The following is a 12,500-nucleotide window of genomic DNA, read 5'->3' on the forward strand; positions in this document are numbered from 1 at the left end:
CTACAGAGGAGAAACATTTACTTTTTTGTTTCAAAGTAAAAGGAGCAAAGAGGAGAGGGGAGCAGGATGGTGAAGGAGAGGAGAGGAGGATGGAAGAGGAGGATTAGATGAGAGAGGGGAGGAGAAGAGGATGCAGAGGAGAGGAGGATGGCAGACAGGCAAACAGGAGAGAGGAGAGAGAGATGGAGACAAAAATAAAATAAACCAAGAGCATATAATGATTGAGAAGTAAAAACCACAGAGAGAGAGAGAGAGAGAGAGAGAGAGGGAGAGAGAGAGGGAGAGAGATAAGACATAGCAACAGAGACAAAAAAGAACAACTGAGTGTTAAAGAAGGAAAAGAATGTGGAGAGGGAAGAAAAAAACAGAAAAACGGGACCAATCGCTACGGTTACGGGAATTCACCCCCCCCTCCCCCAACCCCACCTCCCACGACCCACTGCTGACCGGCTAATTTGAGAACCTAACCACAGAACTCACAGGGTGTGTGCGTGTGCGTGCGTGCACGTGTGTGTGCGTGTGTGTGCGTGCGTGAGTGTGTACATACTATAAGTGCGTGCATGCATGTGCATGCGTATCTTTTTTTTAAAAAGTGTGCATAATGTGTGAATGTCTATTTAAGGTGTGCGCGTGTGTGTGTGCGTGTGCGTGTGCGTGTGTGTGTGTGTGTGTGTGTGTGTGTGTGTGTGTGTGTGTGTGTGTGTGTGTGTGTGTGTGTGTGTGTGTGTGTGTGTGTGTGTGTGTGAAAACTGGACGTATGTTTGGATGACTTTGAGAGTCTGGCAGGAGGAAGAGGATACATTTCTAGCCTCATCTTCTTTTTGGACAATATTTTGTCCAATCACTCAATGTGTCTGAGAGAGAGAGATAGAGAGAGAGAGAGAGAGAGAGAGAGAGAGAGAGAGAGAGAGAGAGAGAGAGAGAGAGAGAGAGGTTGCAGTTTTCAAACATAGAAAAATGTTCTCTGGATTCAAGCCCTTCTAAAAATAAGTGAACTGGTAAAATGCAGAGGTATTATCCAAGAATGAGAGTAGATGTCTCCTCATTTTACTTAGAGAGAGTGTGTGTGTGTGTGTGTGTGTGTGTGTGTGTGTGTGTGTGTGTGTGTGTGTGTGTGTGTGTGTGTGTGTGTGTGTGTGTGTGTGTGTGTGTGTGTGTGTGTGTGTGTGTGTGCCCGCGCGTCTTGTGCATGTAGGACTACGTCTATCTATTGTAAGTGCTTATGCATGTGCACATATTTGAATGTAAAAGAGTGTGTGTGTGTGTGTGTGTGTGTGTGTGTGTGTGTGTGTGTGTGTGTGTGTGTGTGTGTGTGTGTGTGTGTGTGTGTGTGTGTGTGTGTGTGTGTGTGTGTGCGTGTGTGTGTGTGTTTCTAAGTGCCCGTGATTCCAGTAAGTTGTGTCTGAATTGGCTTGGTACTCTCCTTCACCTTCTGACACCCACACACACACACACACACACACACACACACACACACACACACACACACACACACACACACACACACACACACACACACACACACACACACACACACACACACGCACACACACACATAGAGAAAAACTGTAGTTATTCTAAGCTCAAATCAAACAGGGCTGTACTCTTGATTCTGTTGTCTTAGGCTGTGGCTGGTCTATCTGTATCACTCACACTGTCTGCCTCAATATGCATGTGCACGGGTCAGGGTATGCATGGACTTACACACACACACCCACACTTGCAAATGCACACAGTACCGTATGCGCATAAGAGAAAAATTGTATTCACACATGCAGAAGGTCAAACATAAACATACATATGAACACACACATACACATCTTTTTTTTATTAAAGAGAATTGAAAGAGAGTGGCCTTGTGGTTAGAGTGTCCGCCTTGAAACAGTGAGGACGGGGTACTGTTTCCCGGCTGGGTCATTTCAAATTGGACTCTGTCTTTTCCAGGTGTTTCGCCTAGGTCGATGTGGTTTTGAGCAACGAGGTTAGGTTTAGGCATAGTTTCTGTGAAGTGAGGTTTAGGGTTAAGGTTAGGCATAGGGTTCGTGAGCTTAGGGTTAGTGTTAAGGTTAGATTTAGGCATAGTTTTTGTGAAGTTAAATGTTAGGGTTTAGGTGCCACCTGGGCGACACACCAAAGGAAGAGCCATTCCTAAGACTATAAAAATGGGGACCCAAAGCCTCCCTGCTTGGCACTCAGCATCAAGGGTTGGATTGGGGGTAAGCCCTGTGATATAAGTGTTATGTTCAGAGGGTGTACTTGTACCTCATGTGACATTCTAGTGTCATGTCCAGGGGGTGTACTTGTACATCAAGCCACCTCACACTACAGAAACAGGAGATATCACACTACAGAAACAGGAGATATGGACCATATGGCTCGGCAAGGCTTACTGTCTTACTTATGACTTTGTTCTCATAACCCAAATTCCAATCCTCATAATTGTGTCTCCTGGCCTCCTCCATCCTCTGTGCTCCCGCAGGGAGGTGTCATGTTGAAATTGGTGATCCACCAAATATGTGCCGATCTTGTGAATTCCACATAACGCCAAAGTCCGAACGTAAATATTTCCGCTTCCGAGCGACGTCGAGGTGGGGAGATAGTCTCCTCACTCAGAAAACAAAGGTTGCAACGTAACCAAACGTTCTCTATCGTATCGAGACTATCTCTCCACCCAACATATTTCATATGTATGGGTAAACTCTGTAAGACACCTCGCGAGGAAGCGAAGCAGTCCCAGACCCCCAGAGCCAACACCAGTGGGCTCCGACCCAAGCACATACCTACAGTATGTGCTTGGGTCGGAGCCCACTGTTGAATTTTAAATATGTACAACCCCCGGGGCGGCTGGACAGCCAGACCACATCCGCCTCTAAACGCTCAAGGCGCAAGACGCTATCCAGAGCCTGGCCAAGGCCAGTGACCACAGGGGTGAAGGGCCGCTCAAGCCAGCCCGCCGGACACAAGGCCAACTGACTGGTGAAGGCAACACCTACCGCTAGGTAGCATGCAAGCACTTTGTTAGAGACGCACCATTCCACAGCGCCCAGGAAGCCGTCATCCCACGGGTGGTGTGTGGCCGCACTCCAGGCGGCACTGGTACTCCCGCCTGTGTCAGTTCTGACATTCTGTGATCCAGTGGGATAGTCTAGCCTTGGTCTAGACAGTGGTCTACCCAAGCACTCCAGCTTAAAGCAGACAAAGAGCTGGTCCGTTACTCTGTGGGCACGTGTGGCCCTGATGTACGACTCTAATGCTCTAACAGGGCAGAGTGGGGACCGACTCTGTCTCTGTACACCATCTGTCTGCATGTCAAAGATCAATCACCTGATTGAGATGTGCCTCTGAGAGAATCTTGGGGAGAAAGGCCGGGTTGGGGCTACTCTTCTCCACTCCACTACTCCTCCACCATCCGGGCTTAGACCTGCAAAGCTGCTCATCGACTGACAGAGCTTGCAACTCCCCAACTCTACTTGCAGATGTGACCACCAACAAGAATGCTGTCCTGATTGACAGCCATTTCAGGCTCACTGACTCAAGGGGTTCAAAGGGGGCTCGACATAGAGCCTCCAGGACCAACCCAAGGTCCCCAGGTGGGACCGGTGGGGCCCTAACCCGAGCTCTGAGCCTCCGGCTTTTTTTTTATGGCCGTGGCTAGTGATTCAGGGGCTGGAGCCAGAGGCATACTATACCACCCACAAAATATCTATTTGTTAAACCACTTTCAACCTGGTAACCCTGTTTTGGGCATTTATATATTTTTTAATAGCCAAAATTGCAGATATACTGTACTGTGATTAAAATGCGTTATGACAGTGAGTATAAGGCATCATAATACAGCATTATTAAATTATCTTAAAGTAACAAATGACCACTTATAATAACTTATGATCATAGTGTAATGCATTATAACAATAATTATAATGCATTATTACAGTGATTTAAAGGCGATACATTTTTTTGATAATAACATCCTATAAAATGATAAAAATGTTACAAATGTTCACTTTATATTAACTTATAATCACAGTATAACACCTTATAAGTGATAATAAGGCATTATAAACGTAATAATAAAGCCTCATCAAATGATCATAAAGTAACAAATGACCACTTATAATCGTAGAACATAGTGCATAATAATAATGCATCATTATATAATTATGACACATTATAACTGATAATAAAGCATTATCAATTGATTATAATGGATTATAACTTTGAGAATTAATTTGGGATGCATAGCAATTGTTACCAGTTTGGAAGCAATTATGAAGTATTATAACACTTGATACTTATAAGTCATTATAAAAGGCCTTATAATGTGTTATGGTTATGGTAATAACGCATTATGAGTATTTATGAGCCCTTATAAAATCTGATTATACAGAGTTATGAGCAGATTATAATGCCTTATAAGTATGTTCATGATGTGTTATACACATAGGATTCATAGCAAGTGCTACCCGATTTTTACTTGCCCTTTGCTATGCCTTCAGTTGGGCTCAACACGTTTGAAAACCACTATTATAATGTACACTGGATCCTCATTTGCATTCCATGTTTTGCACTGAGCGCTCTGTTTACACTGGGACCCCAACGACCACAAACGATTAAAACCACAAGAAGAACCCTTAAATCATCAGAGGTGAGTTTTTATGCTCTCAGACAGAGCCCCCCCCCCCATTTTCCGGTGTATTTCTCCCTCATTTCTCTACTCTGTCTTTCTACTCTGGCCGGTCATTTTCTGGGTGAGTTGGCTTGTATTGGCACCAGGGGGGCTTCAGCTCTCTGCCATGAAACTCAATTAGCAGATCCATAAACCCACAGGAGTCAATCTACCTCTCATCATCTCTCCTCTCCTCCCCACAAGGTCATGTGTAGACTTTCAACTTGACAGACAACCAGACAACTGATAATCCCCTCTGGTCCCAGCTCTGCTCTGCTTCACTCCTATTGGTTGGCGGAGCTTTGAAGCAGGGTTATTTCAGTTAACTAAAACCAGCTAAATGAAGCATTGCGTTGCGTCGCATTGTGAGCTTGTCTATCGGCTAATTTCAGCGAAAGCTTTCCAAACAATAACAGAAAACAGAAAATACACTAGTATTGAGCCCTGAGGGACTCCGGTTATGTAGATGGGAATTAAGTGGTTAAAGTTTTCATGACATCAAATTTCTATTAGAATTAAAAATTTCTGATTAATTAGGCTCAGAAAAGTGCTATGATTGGCCCATGGACTTTGATGTCAAAGTCCATTAGTCCCGCCCCCTCTCCTCCTTGCCCCTCCCCTCTCTTCCCCCTGAAGGGGCGGAGCAGAGGCGATGATTGACAGGCAAAATCCCTCAACAGCGACACCCGAAGGCACTTTTTTTCATTGCAGCTGAAATTGCCCCAGAACACAGAGAGAAAAAACCTGCCATGGCTCACTGGAGTGGATTTTGTAATGTTTTGTAAAAGCAGCATGTCATGAAACCTTTAAACTGAAATTCAAGTTTGCATGACTTAAGTTAATCTGATTAAATGTCTTGCCATGGGCCCACTCTTTACTGTACTTTTTTTTTGTGCATAGCATTCCCTGATTTTGCTTAGCGTGCCGCTTAGCAAAATTTAGGGAACATCCTAAGAGCGGAGCCATTAACGCCAAGTTTATCTACTTACGTGTGTGTTCCTGACTGAAAAATGGGTCTTAATAAAAACGATAACTAACTGAAACTGTATTCTTTACAAAACGAACTAAAATAAACTAAAATAATAGAGAAATGTCCTTGTTTAAAGTCTTTGTCAGTATCCAATATTTTCTCTTTAAAAAGAGGCAAAATTGCTGAACTACAAGCTCACGTACACACACGCATAATGCGTGTGTGTACGTGTAGATTGGTTCACATGTGTGAATACACTTGCATGTGTGTATTTTATATACATCTCTGCTTACCTTCTCTCATTTGCAATGTAGGTACTCTATACAGTATAGACGTGCATGTGAGTGTGCGGGTGAGTGTGTGCGTGCGTGAGCGAGTGTTATTTCAAAGGTCAAATCATGAGACAGTCTGTGACATCATAATTATACGTTGGGTCGGAACATGGGGATGAAAGGAGTACATACATACACACACACACACACACACACACACACACACACACACACACACACACACACACACACACACACACACACACACACACACACACACACACACACACACACACACACACACACAAATCTTTTCCTATCTGTTTCTTTCTCTTTCACTGTCTCTCTCACATACATTCAGAGGAAAGAGAGACAGACAGACAGACAGACATATAAAGATATAGTGATAAATGTTTCTCTTTCTATGAATAGCAGGTTAAACTGCAGCGCTGACCACAACACACTGCAACATAAACACTGTATTGTACTCTCTCTCTCTCTCTCTCTCTCTCTCTCTCTCTCTCTCTCTCTCTCTCTCTCTCTCTCTTCTCCCTCTCTCTCTTTCTCTCTCTCTCTCTCTTTCTTTCTCTCTCTGTGTGTGTGTGTGTGTGTGTGTGTGTGTGTGTGTGTGTGTGTGTGTGTGTGTGTGTGTGTGTGTGTGTGTGTGTGTGTGTGTGTGTGTGTTTCTTTGAGCTCAATGATACAGATGTCGGCCAAAATTCATTGGTTTACCTCTGCCCCTGAGACGGAGACAGCCACGTGTGTGTGTGTGTGTGTGTGTGTGTGTGCGTGCTCGCACACGCCTGTGCTTGCCTAACAGACAGCATGTGTTTGACAGACACGGACCAAAAGAGACAGTGCGTGCGCGCACGTGTGTGTGTGTGTGTGTGTGTGTGTGTGTGTGTATGCGTGCGTGTCACCAGTAGCCGCCCACATGTCACAGAGAGTTCAAAGTGTTCCGCATCTTTTTCTCTGGAACACAAGCATCATCATGATCATCATCATTATCATCTTCATAGTGTAAATCATATGAGCTCTTAAATGATGATGATGATTGGTTATTGTACTGTCTATCTATGACATGTTTTTCTGAACCAAAGAACAAGAATTCAACATCATCAAACTCTCCCAGCCCTGGCGCGGTGTGCGTGCATTCCGTTTTTAAAGTGGGCATCATCATTCTATTCCCTCTATCTCCCATATCTAACACCATGAATCATATTTCCATGAGATAGTCTCTTTTTTTTATCGTAAGCCTTCGTCTGTCATCTACAGTGGAATATAGATTTCACATCACAGCATGAAAGGTGCAATGCAGCAGCTTTTAATTATGACTCTCTCTCTTGTTATGACCTCCCTGTTAAACGACTTACCTTTATAGCCATGCCAGTCAGTGCACGTTCTCACACCGTCACTTGTTTATTGTAATTATGAAAAGGAAGCAGGAAAGGATCAGAACGTGGGAAATCCGAAATGCTAATTTCCCATTTCAAGAAGACCCTATGATGTTGTTATCCACCCCTGATCTGTCTGAATGGGGCCCCTCAATCATATAGCATCAGATTTCACAGATATCACCGATCTTATTGAAGGGATAGCCCCTTGAGATGCAGCATCTCATTTTCGAGGGGTCCCATAAAAACATGAACAACAGACAATACAATACAAGTATACAGATACATTCATACACAGTGTACATACAGTTAAACAACAGAAGAGAGAGAAGGGGAGAGTATAAATACATCAGTGTGTATCCCTACAAGTATACAGTCAATGTAGAAGCATAAACAAGCTGTATCAAGATGTGAATATAGGGAAGTCCTGAAGCGACAGAAGGATGTAATGGATCTAAGAGATAGAGGAAGAATATGTATTCCAATCAAATGGAGCTTTATAGCAGAATGACCTTCCACCACTAACCAGTGGTGGAAAAAGTACTCAAATGTTTTACTTAAGTAAAAGTCATCAATAATGCAATGTAGAAGTACTCTCTCTGTTACAAGTAAAAGTCCGGAATTCAAAATGTACTTGAGTAAAGGTACAAACGTATTGGTATCAAAATGTACTTAAAGTACCACAAGTAAAAGTAGTAAAATATTTGGAAATAGCAGATCTATAAAATAAGGCTAAAGTGGTTAATGTATGTTTTATAATGTAATAATTTATATCTGCAAAGTAACTAGTAACTACAATTTTCAAATAATTGTAGTGGAGTAAAAGTACAATATTTTCCTCTGAGATGTAGTGGACTAAGTAAAAATATAGACAATTGGAAAAAGTTTTTTTTTATTACTCAAGTACAGTACTTGAGTAAATGTACTTAGTTACTTTACACCACTGCGTCTAACCTATTACAATATAACAATTGACTGTAGGGTATACTGAATATGTTTTAGTGTTACGACTTACCTGGGACACGTTTGAGTATTGAGTATGGAAACGGTACGATAGAGCGCGACAGGTCACAGGTGAGGTCATGATAGGGTCATTCTGGGCATGGCGTTGATTAAAATAATTGTGTGTGTGTGTGTGTGTGTGTGTGTGTGTGTGTGTGTGTGTGTGTGTGTGTGTGTGTGTGTGTGTTTGTGTGTGTGTGTGTGTGTGTGTGTGTGTGTGTGTGTGTGTGTGTGTGTGTGTGTGTGTGTGTGTGTGCACTGTAATTTCTGTTGAGATTATGGTGTTAGCTGCAAGTCAGTCCATATAACATGTCTTCAAGACATATCACTGTCTTTTATCACAGCAAGTTTAACCTGTTACATTGCATTCCGTTGCTTACATCTGCTTCCTCATCACATGTGATGATCATGTAAGGTTGCTGCGTTTCTCAGCCAGGCACCATAATCTTAATGAAATCCTATAGCATGTGATGCACCATTATTTAAAAATCTTGTGCGTGTGTGCATGTGTGTGTGCATGGTTAAGATTACAGAAAAGAGAATCTTGTAAGATTATCCTGATGTCTGTCATGCAAACCGATTTGAAAATGTGCAGGATATTTATTTTTTTAAAGATTTTTTTGGGGCTTTTCTGCCTTTATTTGGATAGTAGCCTATATAGTACAGAGTGACAGGAAACAGAGAGACAGGGAGTGGCGTACGCAGCAACAATCGTCCGGGAATCGAACCCGCGACACGCTGCCAGGCCGTATTAGAGACCATTGGCGCCCCAAAATGTGCTGTATTTTAAAACTCCTGTAGTGTAATGGACTTTCGCGACCATATCGTGAGGGATTTCCATCCAATCACAATCCCAGCTGACTACCCGTTCCCTCAGGCTATGGGATATAAATGCAAACTACTACTCAGCATAAATGTTGGTGTATTTTCTCAAATTCATCCCACGGGCCAGATCTGACCCCTTCACGGGCCAAATTTGACCCGCGAGTCGCCAGTTTGACACCCCTGAGCCAGCACAACATTTGCAATCCAGCTTTAACTTAACACATGGTTTGCGTGTCATCTGGGAACATTTGTAACTCATCAAATCATCTCTCGTCATTTTGATGTATAATTTTATTTGCACCTTCTTCATGTTTGGTAACATGCGTAAACATAATTTGACTCACTCGCTATGTTTGTTAGCATGACTGTAGCATCTGGTAACCCTTGGCTGCTCTCTGGAGTCATGTGGAGAACTGAAATCGCAGAGGAATAAACGGAGGACAGAGAGAAACATCTTCATTTTATGTTTTATGGCGGTGTCTGTGTCTGCCAGCATCACAGCTAGAAGTCAGCCAATGTCCCACAGTATTCCTGCTAGCACTGGCTGCTAGGTTGACCTAACGTGACCTAGCATGCGCTAATGTTTGGCTAAGATGAATGAAAGATGCTACTAGGGCTTGTTGTTTGTGTATTATATAAACTTGGCTTGAATGTGTGTACATTTTGACCAAGTATGTAACAGAACAGAACAGAACACCACAGAATAGAATAGTGGGTGGTAGAAGGAACCTACTAATAGTTGGTTGTAGCGATTAAAGGAACTCAAACGCGGCTTCGATTTGACCTCCGGACGTCCTCGTCCTCAGAAAGATCTAAAGACAACGAGACAGAGATGGAGACATCCTCATTTTTATGGCCGTCTATGACGCCTGCCAACACTCCAGCTAAATGTTAGCCAATGTCCTGCTGACTCTTGGCTCCTATAGCTTAGCCTAACTGAACTTTAGCATGGTGTAACATTTAGCTAGGTTGTATCTCCATGCGAACGTACCAGTAGAAATTGAATACTACTACACATCATTATGTTTTGAAATAATTGTCATTTGCTCCAGAATTCCTTTATTGTCTGTGTAGTGCAGGTGTAGAGATAACTTGAAATAAGGAACCATCCCTTATTTGGAAACTTGAAAGACGTGTCTCTTAATGAACTGATAAGGGACACTTTGTTCCTTATTTTTGGGAATCAATCAGTGACACACATCTTACAAGTTCAAACAGCTCATACATTATATTATAATAGAGGTTGTAAACACCCTCTAGACCATGGGTTTTCAACTGGTGGTCCGTGGACCACTAGTGGTCCGTGAAGGTATTGCATGTGGTCCCTGACTATGCATTTACTAATGTAGGAAAGTGAAGACTTGTATTTTATTTTATTTTATTTTATTGTCCACTAGTTGAGAAATAGTGCAGTAAATTACCTGGTGACGTATGATGACGTGTCAATGTTGTCAGTTACTGGGAAGTCGGATGTCAAGAACTTCCACAGAAATTGGAAGATTAGAATCTCAAGGGAAATTGTACCGGATTGCATGGTTGAGTCACCATTATTAGGAAATGTTCCCATAATCAATCGCATGTGTCTGCTTGCTAATACATGTGCAATGAAACAGTTAACATGAGTTTAATATGGAAGGTTAAGAGAACAGAATACGCGCAACCATGGGAAAGGAATAGATCAGTGGTTCTCAATCTTTTTTGAGCTCTGGACCACTAGCATGTCTCAGTTAAATAATGACTGTTAAGGGCTTGATTTAATTCACCTCGAATTAACAAATTAAATTAAGCCCTTAACAGTCAATATTTCATTTCAAGCTTTCCCCCTACGCCCATATCCCCCCTCCCAGCACCACGGCCATATCCCCCCTCCCAACACAACAGTGGTCCCCAGGTTGATTCTCAGTCAGGGTAGTGGTCCCTGTTTCATAATCAGTTGAAAACCCCTGCTCTAGACCATAGATGGACAACTGGCTGCCCAGGGGCCACATGCGGCCCCCACCGTCACTTAATGTGGCCCGCAGGTTAATATCAGAATACTGATATATTATTGATTTCAGCTGTTACAATTCCAATGTATTTGTATATTAGTTCATAAAGTTCACATAAGTATAACTGAATGCATTTGAAATTAAATCAAATGTTTACTTCTTAGGATTAAAATTCAAAAATAGCAAAAATAGCAGATCTACAAGCTCAGAACGCGTCGCAGTGCGACGCGTTCTGAGCTTGTAGATCGGCTATTCTTGCTACTTTTGTGTGACATAGAATGGCGAGTTACGGCATTCATTTACGAAAACTGGACCTTGTTGTCAGTGTACTTTTTCTGTCTGCACCAAAACTTGTGGTCAAAAATTGCCGGTCTACAAGATGCGTCGTGCGCTTGTAGATCTTCTTTTTTTGTGTAATGTCCCCCCCCCCCCAGAATATAAATGCTAGGGTTCAAGTGGTTAATACAGTGAGATTTTATCTTTTTCTGGGCGTCCCGCCCGGCCGGCGGTGTCCCTTATTGTAATTTCAGGAGAGTTGGCAACCCAAGTGTGACCCTGTCGTGAGTAAGGTTTAATCTCCTCTGCCCTCTCATAACTAGCACTGGATAAAAGTCTCAGCTCACGTGCAGAGAGTGTGGAAACGGGGGAAAGGAAGGGGTGAATGTTGAGTAGCCCCGTCAGCTTCAGTGTTGTATCGGGGGGGGGGGGGGGGATTTGTTTGAACTGCACACAACCCTTTCTATCTGCGACCTGTGTTCTCATTGGCTGTGATTTTAACAAGCTCTTCTCTGACAGTGAGCGGACGGTATAGCAGGTTCAGACAGATGGAGACCTCTTTGGTTTATGTTTTAGGATTTGTCTGTACGCCTGCCAACATTACACTCAAAACCGCTCCTCGCGCCGGAGCCATGCTTACGCCGACCCCTCGTGAATCTGCAGTGTGTAAAATATGACAATAGGATGAAATAAAATAGAGTACGGCTTGCCGCTGACCCTTGAGCGGCCTCCTTTTGGGCAGGTGGACAAGTCATCATGGACGGAGACATATCCCTGTCTGTGTTTTATAGCTGTCTCAACACCCTGCCAGTACTTTCATCTCAAGCTACCATTAGTCACCCGTCGAGTTTCCTGGAAACAAACTCAACAGCCTGGTCTCAAATCAGGGCCTTGTCGGGGTCGAGCCTGGGCAAAGAGTAAGGTCCAATCAGGTTCAAACCAGGGCTTAATTAGCATTCAATCCTCATTTTTCTTTTACCCAGGGAACGTTGCTGAGCACAGATGCTCATCTTCAGCAACGCCTTGCACACAGACAGACACATTAAAACCTGGGAGCTGACCAGTACAACAAGTCTTATACTGACGGCCATTGAGCAGCTCCGCTGG

Source organism: Gymnoscopelus braueri, assembly GCF_963280865.1.
Source record: "Gymnoscopelus braueri genome assembly, chromosome: 15".
Classification (NCBI taxonomy): Eukaryota; Metazoa; Chordata; class Actinopteri; order Myctophiformes; family Myctophidae; genus Gymnoscopelus; species Gymnoscopelus braueri.